This window comes from Armigeres subalbatus, chromosome 2, assembly GCF_024139115.2.
Source record: "Armigeres subalbatus isolate Guangzhou_Male chromosome 2, GZ_Asu_2, whole genome shotgun sequence".
NCBI lineage: Eukaryota > Metazoa > Arthropoda > Insecta > Diptera > Culicidae > Armigeres > Armigeres subalbatus.
In genome coordinates, this window is record NC_085140.1 from 24,651,643 (window position 1) to 24,662,047 (window position 10,405).

Sequence of the window (10,405 nt, forward strand, 5' to 3'; positions counted from 1 at the left end):
ATTTGTTTTTAACAAACATCGATAGCAGCGTGACAGAAATTGATGTTGCTTGCTTGGTGCCGAAAGTCATTTGGTTGAATGTCACTAGGCGGAACAGGTCATTTGGCTGAACAGGTCAATTAGCCGAACAGAATATTTGGCTCAGTATCCAAAGTAAAAGCTACTATTGGACCAAGGCCTTTTGGTCAAGATAGATAGGTCATTATCTGCGTAATGCCGATCGGTATGGGAGCATAATTCTGCCTTCTTTATGGCTTAGCCTGTTCTTTAGTGGCGTCCATTATGCCTAACGACGTATATCTTTTTTTTTCTAAAACACAGATTGACACAGAAATTGCGAAGAGTAAATGTCTTCTTTTGAAATATGATTCTCTGCTAAGTGAAAAACTATCATGTGCACATGTGACATTTTTGGCCAAAATGAGTTTTTCATATATGTATTCTGAATCCTCGTCCAAAAATACGTATTCTGGCATAAAAAAGAAAAACATTTTTTTGTTCGAAAATGTATGAAGAATTTTTCGTTTGTTTGAGAAACTACACGTTTGATTAGCAATTAAGAAGTACTGCTTGCAGTTTTCAAACTGGAAGTGCCCCAGGATGTTGAGTTTTGCCAAACACATTGATCTGCATCGAAGAAGTCAAAAGATTCGGTTCCAATTTGTTCAAAAACAGTTTTTTGTTGTTTTGTCGGAATTGTGAAAATGGATATATGCAGTTTCTCAAACAAATTAATTTTTTTCGCATTTTTTATACATGTGCGTGCCACTAAAGAAGGAATCAAATTCCCATAGAGTAGAATGGGGGAAGAGTGCGCACTTAGTTTTCAATCGATCATGTGGCCCTTATGAAGCAAGCTTCTGCATATCAAATCAATGTCGATGATTCATATACTCTTCATATATGTTACCCAGCGGGACAAATATTAAAGATTCGTTTTAGTAGAACCCTTAATGCAAAACAAGTGAAAACCGCACTCTTTCTACACAGGTGGGGTAAGAGTACGCATGTATCCAATCATGTGCATTTAGTATATATTACACAAATAAGAGTTAATAACATCTAATTGATGTTTAAAGAACATATATTAAAGAATGTTTAAAGATTACGTAACTTTTAAAGGGGGAGGGGTCCTAGAAATGTGCATTTTCATAGGAAAAACCATTGTTTTTTTATATTAAAAAAAAATATATATCGGGTTTCGCGTGGCGTAAACAAAGGAATGTTCCTTAAAGAAAGTCCACCAATCACGAAACGTAAAATTTGGCTATTTCATTCCCTCTCCCTCCTATCTTATACTTTTTGAAGAAATCCTCTAAAATTATATGGATCGTCATACATCTCGCTACCCCTCCCAGCTAAGCGTTGCGTAATTTATGGATGTTTTTTTTTATTAAATAAAATTATCATTTAGATGAAATTGTGTTTTCGTACTATGTTTAGGTGTACAACAAGTGCTTATACAATATCATTATTTCGCTTCAGTGCTTTGTTCGCTAAGTCCTTTCTAACACCAAATTATTTCAACTCATGCTTGAAACTTGTGACTTCTGTGGTTTTGACTTTTTGGAAAACCAATCGGATTGGTGTTCTTTGTACTCTATATAATAGGTTATTGAAATGGTATAATGTTCACCGGATTGAAAGTATATATGGTAATGAAATACTAGTTGCGGAAACACAATTATTTTTAGCAAAATGACCAAAAAATTATCTAACTCCATATCTCCCTTGTTGTTTATTCAAATCGTTCACAATTACACTTGATAATAGTTGGCCAGCATACCTGTCAAACTGATGCAGTGCTGCTAGTTTATCTTTTTTTATTACTTTAAAAAATCGAAAACATATTCTTACCGCACGCGCACTCTTGCCCCACTCCACTCTATGCTCTATTCCGGAAAACGGCGAATGAAAATGGAAGAAGTAAATATTGACGTTTTGCATGTTGCCAATCGAAGAACAACTCAACTAAACTATATGATTGGCTTGGGCAATCATATAGTTTGGCGTTCGGGTCAATGGTCCATTCGGGCACGTGTTCCATTCGGGAAAATGGTCTTTTCGAGTGTTTGGTCTTCTCGGGCATCTAGTCGGGCGAATGTAATTTGGGTAAATGGAATTCGGGTTTATGCCATTCGGGCGTTTTTTATAGAACCTTGGCCGGATAGGTCATTTGGTTCAATAGGTCGTTTGGCCGAATGTGTCATTTGGCCGAATAGGTCATTAGACTTTTTAGATTAGGTCAATTAGCTGAATAAGTCATTCGGCGGAATAGGTTATATAACGTCTTACTTCTCACTTCTTAATCATCATTTCTCATTTCTCACTAGGAAAAGTGAGAAATATACAGTTTGAAATGATGAGTGAGAAGAGAGCTATCTCCCTTTTTACTTCACACTTCCCACTTTTCAGAGAGAAGTGATAATTGAAAAATGAGGAGTGAGTAGTGAGAAGTGAGACGTTGCACTACTCACTTCGCACTTCTCACTTTTAACAATGAGAAGTGAGAAATGGGGAGAAAGAAATGAGAAATGAGAAGTGAGACGTCTCACTCCTCACTTCGTACTCCTTTTTTCCCATTTTCCACTTCTCAATGACATATTCGGCCAAACAACCTGTTCGGCTGTATAACCCTTCCAGTCAAATGACTTACAGACTAATGGTCTGTTCTGCCAAATGGAATATTCGGCCAAATGGTATATTCGGCCAAATAGTATATTGTATAACAACTTTTAGCCGAATGGCATTCGATCGAATGGGCTTAGGCTAAACGGTCCTTCCCCAACAGCATTGCTTAAAAATTTAACAGCAATTTTATGTATTGTAAGTTATGAGTGTTATTAAAAATTGTGAATGCCGAAATGAGAGTACTGAGTTAAATAGTTCCTTTGAGGCAATATAACTCACGAAGGATGGACCGATTTGCAAGATTTTCTCACTGAGCGATTCGTCTCAAACACAGCTGATCGTGTTTATACTATCAAAGAGTTTGCCAGTTCGATGGGAAAAGTTTAAAAATAATTAAAATACAACAATAGGGTGAGTGGTTTTCAACCCGAGCAACGTAGGGTACGTTCTACTAGTCAGAATTAAATGTTTCTTATCTGTTCATCTGTCCTAATTTCAGTCCCCCACGGTAATCAATTAAAACTTATTGTCACGGAACATAAACACAGCACCCTGTGGCACCTATGAGAGGTCGTAGAGTTCTCTGCATCTTTCTTAAGTAGGTGTCCAACTAACAATCCTTCCTCTTTCTCAGCATTCGCAATGACGTGGCCAGGACAGATCTGGACTATTGAAGAGTGCATTGCTTCCATATAAGAGATAGTGATTAGTCCCAAATCAATTCCTGTGGTAACGGATGAAAGTGATGCTACTCTCATACAATTATCCGGGCTTGTACCACCTACGAATTAGTGCGAATTACTCAATGCTAATGCTAATGTCATGATGAGATTTTTATATATTCTGAATCATCATTCAAAAACACATATTCTGGCAATTTGGCAATCTGGTCAATTGGCGATCTGGTCATTTGACCGAACAGGTCATTTGACGTCTTACTTCTCACTTATGAATCATCATTTACCATTTCTTACTGCGAAAGTGAGAAATGAATAGTTTGAAATGATGAGTGAGAAGAGAGGTGTCTCTCTTTTTACTTCGCTCTTTCCACTTTTCACAATAAGAAGTGATAATTGAGAAATGATGAGTGAGTAGTGAGAAGTGAGACGTTTCACTAGTCACTTCACACTTCTCACTTTCAACAATGAGAAGTGAGAAATGAGGAGTAAGAAATGAGAAGTGAGACGTCTCACATATTTTGACAAAAAAAAAATGTTCGTAAATGTATGAAATTTAGTTTACTTGTTTGAGAATCTTTAAATGAACACACACTTTCCCGTAACACGGTTGATCACTTTGACGCAGTGTGTTATGGTGTGAGATCTACCTAACAGAGCCCTAGCTTAATCCATTTTTCTAGCTAGGGCAATAAGTTGTGGTAATTAAGGATTCATCGTAATTACGCCTCGCTATTAACAGCTGTCTCAGAAAATATAAATAATGTTACCCTGCAGATAGTCGCATTGCCCAATGTGAATATAAGCCCTTTTGAGTATATCAAACTAAAAAAGCCAAAATATATCTAGTTTTAAATATGTACTAATTTTTCATGAACTGGTTCACAATCCTGAGCAGGAGAAATTGGCTCAATGATACCTAATTCTGTTATCATACTCTGTTATGAACTAGCCCTGCATAAGAGGTAAAATACCAGAGGAATAATACCAAAAACTAATACATATGCACAATACTTAAGCCATAATATACTCAGCTATTAATTTGAATTTCAATACTAAATGCATAACAAATTATTATTTCTTTGGTATTGAAATACCTAAGCATGTTATATCTCAATTATTCTGCATATAGGTTTTTGGTATTATTTTTTGGTGTTTTACTTCTTATGCAAGGCTAGTTTATACCAATTTCTGTTATCGAGGTCGTCGCTCCTGTTCGGGATGGTACACGGCGTGTTCAGTAGAACAATATTATCATAAAAAAATGAGCATCGCTAAAACTTCAACTACGTGAAAATCTAGCTTCTTATCTTTCATATCCTGGGTATTTGAAAAAAATCAACCGAGGGATCCCATTTTACATTTAATCTAATACCAGCCGTCATTTACGGGTTAACTCTTTAATTTATTATACAACTATTCTTCATAAATCTAAAGCAATCAAAGAATATTCTCATGTTCTTTTATTTTAAGCCTAATTTAAAAAGTTCAAATGCGAAGAAGCATATCGGAGCCGAAATAATTAAATTCGACATTACCGCTTTGCTTCATTTTTTGTTACACTCTTTAGAATTAAAAGTAAGTTAGCGGAATTCGTAGAAATTAATCTAGATATATGAGGGATTCCGACACTGACGAATTCTGAAAACCTAATGATTCTATATAACATATGCAAAGATATTTTTAGGTTAGATGTTTTCTCGGCATTCCGATAAGATATTTGTGGTTTTGAAAAGAACGAAACACATTTTTTTTGTTGTTGATCCCCGTGGTAGTGATCACCTGCCAATCGAAATCTCAATACCAATGCATCGCGTCAGACTCATCAGATTGCCAATGCATACGACCTCACAAAGCACATTGACTGGGAAAATATGCTGAAGCGATCATCGATGGTGAACAATTAGGCGAGGTACTTCCTCCGTTGGAAGAATACCGATATATTGCCGGTTTGATTCATAGCATCGCGCTACATTCATAGCATCGCGCAGCGTAGACCTATACCGGGATCGGAAGCGCGTCGACGTCCTCCATCTCCTCTCTGGTGGGAGGCCGAGTGTACTAAAGTGTAACGTGAAAAATCCGACGCGTCCAAGGATTATCAGAAGCGGGGATCGCGGGATAATTATGATCGGTATATTTTTCTTGAACGTAAAATCAAGAGCCTCGTGAATGCCAAGAAACGAAGGTTCTGGCGTCGATTACAACTCTCTGAACCGTCGGTAGAAGAATGCGAAACGCGTCAGCGGCTAACGAAGATAGAGAAAGCTCCTCTCAGTGGATCATTACATTCGTCAAAAAGGTGTGCCCGGATTCCGTTCCAATACAAGGATTCGTCCGTGACGTAACACGCATTCCGAGAGAAATTGATAGTCCCTTTTTGATGGTCGAGCTCTCGCTTGTTCTCCTTTCTTGTAACAACTCTGCCCCTGGAATGGATGGTATTAAGTTTAACCTGCTTAAAAACTTCCCAGAAGTCGCGAAGAGGCGATTGTTGAACCTATACAATCAATTCATGAAAAGCAACATCGTTCCATATGAATGGATACAGGTAATACTTGTGACACATATATGATACCAATATCACTGTACAGCATAAAATCATTTATCTGTCACCGAAAATCACGTTGGTATCACGATAGCACGATAATTTCCGTACCCTGCCCTTCGACCGTTGTATTGTACGAAACAGAACATAATTTGTTGTTTGAAATGTCAAATACGCCGTTTGACATATGAAATAAAAACAAACATTTGCAAGCTGACTGAGTAAAAATCGGTTTTTCTGCAATTCCAGATGATATTTTTCACAACATTGCCAAAATAATTATTCGTAAGCCCATTATTTACTACAATTATGCTCTGAAGATGACTTCCTATTGATTTTGCCAGTTCTTGGGTTGTTACCGGGAAGATCTACCGTCACTTTTGCATGATATTCAATGGTTTGAGTTCTGTGTCTTGTGATTTTGAACATGTTGTGCCAGGGTTCCATGGGTTTTAATTGGAATGAGGTCTAGGGATTGGAAAGGATGCGGGATCTTTGATTTGCCATTATTCAGCATCTACTTTTTAAATGGGAAGAATGTTTTGTACCGTTGTTTTGGACAAATTCAAAATTGTATCTATGACCCAATTGGACGGTGCTGGCTTTATCCTTCAAAACGTCCAAATGAATTAAACGATCAGCACTGAAATCACCCCAAATCATAGAATAGAGTGATTAACGTCCGCAGAAATAATCGTCCTGCGGAATATTTGCAAGAACTCGCATTTTTCTGCTAAAATATCAATACAAAGAATTGGAAAACTTTGACGTTTTCATATCGATGAATGAACTGCTGACGCGAATTCACAATGTATTAAAAAAAATATGGGTAAATATTGTGTAATACTCATAAAAAACTATAGTGATAGTTTATGATTTCTATACATTTTGATGAAAAATATAGTTTTGGAAAGCGGTAGAATCAGTTTCAAAACAAGCTGTCAAATAGATATAACGGTGGAAAGAAAAGATGTGTGTCATCTTGTCACTGTACGCGTACAGCGTGATACGAAAATCATGTGTGGAAATCATACATCTGTCGATAGTATAAGAGTGATCGCAATTAAGAAAACGGAGAAACCTGTGTCGGATCACAATTCGTACCGGCCAATCGCGATTGTCTTGTATACGGAAGCTGTTTGAGAAGATGATTCTTAATCAGCTCGATACCCAATTTGGATTCCGCAGAGGCACGGGAACGAACGACTGTCTTGCGCTGCTTACTACAGAGATCTAACTGGCCTATTCTTAAAAAGCGCAAATGTGTTTAGTTTTCTTGAACATTTAGGGGGATTATGACTCAATTCACGTTGACGTCCTTTTGGACAAACTCCACGAGTGTGGACTTTCATCAATATTGTACAACTATTTATGTAACTTGTCTGAAAAATATATGAGCTTTTCTCATGGAAACTCGACAATTTCAAGAATTAGTTACATGCGGAACAGCGGCGCACGATCTGTAAGGACCGTTGCAAGATACTTTAGACAATTTGTCTATTTGGGCTATTCGGCTAGGAGACAACTAAGCTGATTTTTTTTTTTCTATGAAGCATAAGCCGGCAAAATTAAAGCTTCACCTTAGGGGTAAGAAAATCGCTCAAGGCCTTTCACATAATTTTTTAGGGATCTGGCTCGACTCGAAAGGCACCTGGGGAAAGCACATTAGACATCTGTATATCAGAAATGCCAACAACGAATCAACTTCATGCGGACTGTAACCGGAACATGGTGGGGAGCTCACCCGGAAGATCTGCTAAAGCTTTATCGTACAACGATTCTGTCGGTCATCGAATACGGTAGTTTTTGTTTCCAATCCGTCACGCAAACGCACCTGTTAAAACTCTTTGTCTCCGTATCGCGTTGGGTTGTATGAACTCGACTCATATAATTAGTTAAGAGGTACTTGCGGGAGTACTTCCTTTATCAGAACGCTTCGTGGAATTGTCGTACAAGTTCCTCATCCGGTGTGAGGTTTTAAACCCATTGGTTATTGAGAATTTTGAGAAGCTAATCGAACGAAACTTCCAATCAAAATTTATGAAAGTGTACTACTACTACATAAGCCTGGAGATTGACCCTTTTTAATGTCATGGTTTCGGCTGATGCGATTCGATCAAAAAACCCAAAAATACGCAAATCAGCTCCTAATAAACCAGCCGAAAATTATATAAAAGTTCATTTAATCATCATGCAATGTTCTGTGAAATTGTTCTGTAGCATACCAACTGCCGTTTTTGCAATTCTGAGGTCAATCGAGCAATCAGAACCAATTTCCAGATCGAATGAGTGACGGAGGTATATTTTCCTATACATTTTGGCTGGAATCCCCATACAAACTTCAGATCAAATGCGCCAGCTTATGCAACAAGCGATTGAGCTGAAATTTCCAGAGATTGGTTTTCTCACCCAAAGACACAATTCTGGGGGGTGCCCCGTGGAATTCGACAACATTTTTTCTCCCCATAGTAATCTGGGCCAGTCTAGTGTTCATTTATTGGTTCCTTATTCTGGAATGTTAGTCAATTTTGTTTTCATGAGACTCATGCCTTCAGCACGATTTTTCTAACTAAAAATCCAAGCTCTTGAGAAAGGTTCACAAACTAACCTGGTTCTGATCGGCCAGATTTGGTGCTTGCGTTTTATATTGGTGGTATTTGACTTGACCAAAAATTTAAACGCATGCGACTAAATTTTCAATTGGTAATTAGTTCTGGGTGAAAATAATCATTTCTTATGAGTATTTCTCCAAACTCACGTTGTGGAATATCATAAAAAGTGGCGTATTGGTACTTTATATAACAAACGCATCGCAGCGATATGATCTCTATAGGAAAAAAGCAACTGTTTTTAGATTTTCATATGCATGTCACTTTTTACGGATGAAATTAAAAGCTGTATACCAAAAGATAGCTATGTTTCATCGAGAGACTAACACGATGATATTTTAATGTCCAGGAAAGTCAAGCAAATTTCCAACCCGAAAATTGTCGAGACCAAATTGGGAATCGAGCAAATCTTACCGCAAGGCTAAGGAAGGCAAACACGATGAAGATGTGGAAATACTGGAAAGGTGTCTCGCCTCTAGGTACTGTGCTAAACTGGATGTATGTATGCAGCAGCTTCCAAAATCATATGCTTTAGTAGACTTGCTATAGAAATTGTAAAACTGCAAAGTAAATCCTGTATGTATATGGCAGGAAAATTGCAAGAATGACGAACAACCTTGCAAACATGGTATTGGGTTCGGATCCGACTAGTACAAGACGACGTCCATTACTGCGAGCATGACGGATAGATCACCATAACCAACTCCTTAACAAAAGACAATCCACTCGTTTTTGACTGAATATACCAACCAGCAATTATCATTGTTTACATTTTTGGGCAAACGAGACGACCGCCCATTAGCTTCTCACATGCTACCACACCGCATCGTCGTGCGTGTTTTTCGCTTCTTTCAATATCGCATTATTTCTTTTCGATCTAACCGCCCGACTTCGCCAATCCTCGGATGCATTCATACGAATATGAAATGTGACTTTCGCACTCATTTGAATCGCATCAAATGCAATACCCTCATCAGCGCCATAATTGACTTCGTCGCTGCAAACTCCTCCCTCGCACTGGCACTGACTGGTGCAATCACCGATTCACAATTTGATGAACGATTCGAAAACTTTTTTTTCGCTGACGTTGTCCGAACTGTTTTCATTTCAATGTGCAACCCAAATCCACTTAGCTATTGATGCTTTCTCATAGTCGTGCCTTAGATTCTCTTCTTCGTCGGTCACTGCCACTTGACTTTAGCACCAATTAACACCTTTGCACCAAACCTATTCCAGATTTCGCTCATTTTTCCCAAAATCATTCCCGGTCTATGGTCCGATCTTTTACAGTTATAGAAAGTTTGGCTCAAGATGTCTACCACCCTCTCAAATCCGTGCCAGCAGTATTCATAATCCTAACGCCTAAATTGCATACTTGCGACGCGATAAACATTGCATTAGGACACGACACGCTTCCTGCCCCATTTACCCACTCCTAGATCGTACGCAGCTTAGTCAAAATAGGAAAGCGATAATCGATTTCAAAACCGATCACCGAATCGATCCCATTGGGCGCACTACCTGTTGTTGCTGTAGACGATCGCGCTGCTGCTGGAGGTGGTGGTGGAGTGGCACTGGAGAAAAGATACACATCGCCTTGCCTCTGTATGGGGTTGGGAAGAAACACGCGCGCCAGCACCACGATTGCGAACGACTCGCCGACGATGTTGAAACAAGACTAGCTTGGTACCTTCGGTGGCGATCGAGGGAAGCATGCTGCTTCGGTTGGTGGTAGTGTTTGTGAGCCATAACAAACGAAGGTAGAGAATGTCAAGACGGTGCGATAAACGTCTTGAGACGGAGGAAAACGCAAGAGAAAAACATCGCCAGGTAAGACAGGTAAGCATAAGGTAAGGCTTGCTTCAGAGGTGATCGAGGGACTTATGTTTACGATCGCGTCGATGATATTAAAACAGAGCTGGGTGCTATTTCCTAAGTCT

The 10,405-nt window shown here is 38.6% G+C and overlaps 1 protein-coding gene across 2 annotated transcripts in view; it reads right to left on the minus strand.

The window, feature by feature from the left end:
* Nucleotides 1-10,136, minus strand: part of LOC134218264 (synaptic vesicle 2-related protein) — a 29,407-nt gene extending 19,271 nt beyond the window's left edge. Inside the window, exon 1 of one of the 2 annotated variants that reach the window (XM_062697194.1) lies at nt 9,987-10,136. The gene's annotated coding sequence lies outside the window, so the exon portion shown is untranslated. The other variant, XM_062697195.1, reaches the window with a different exon arrangement.
* Between the last annotated feature and the right edge of the window lie 269 nt (nt 10,137-10,405).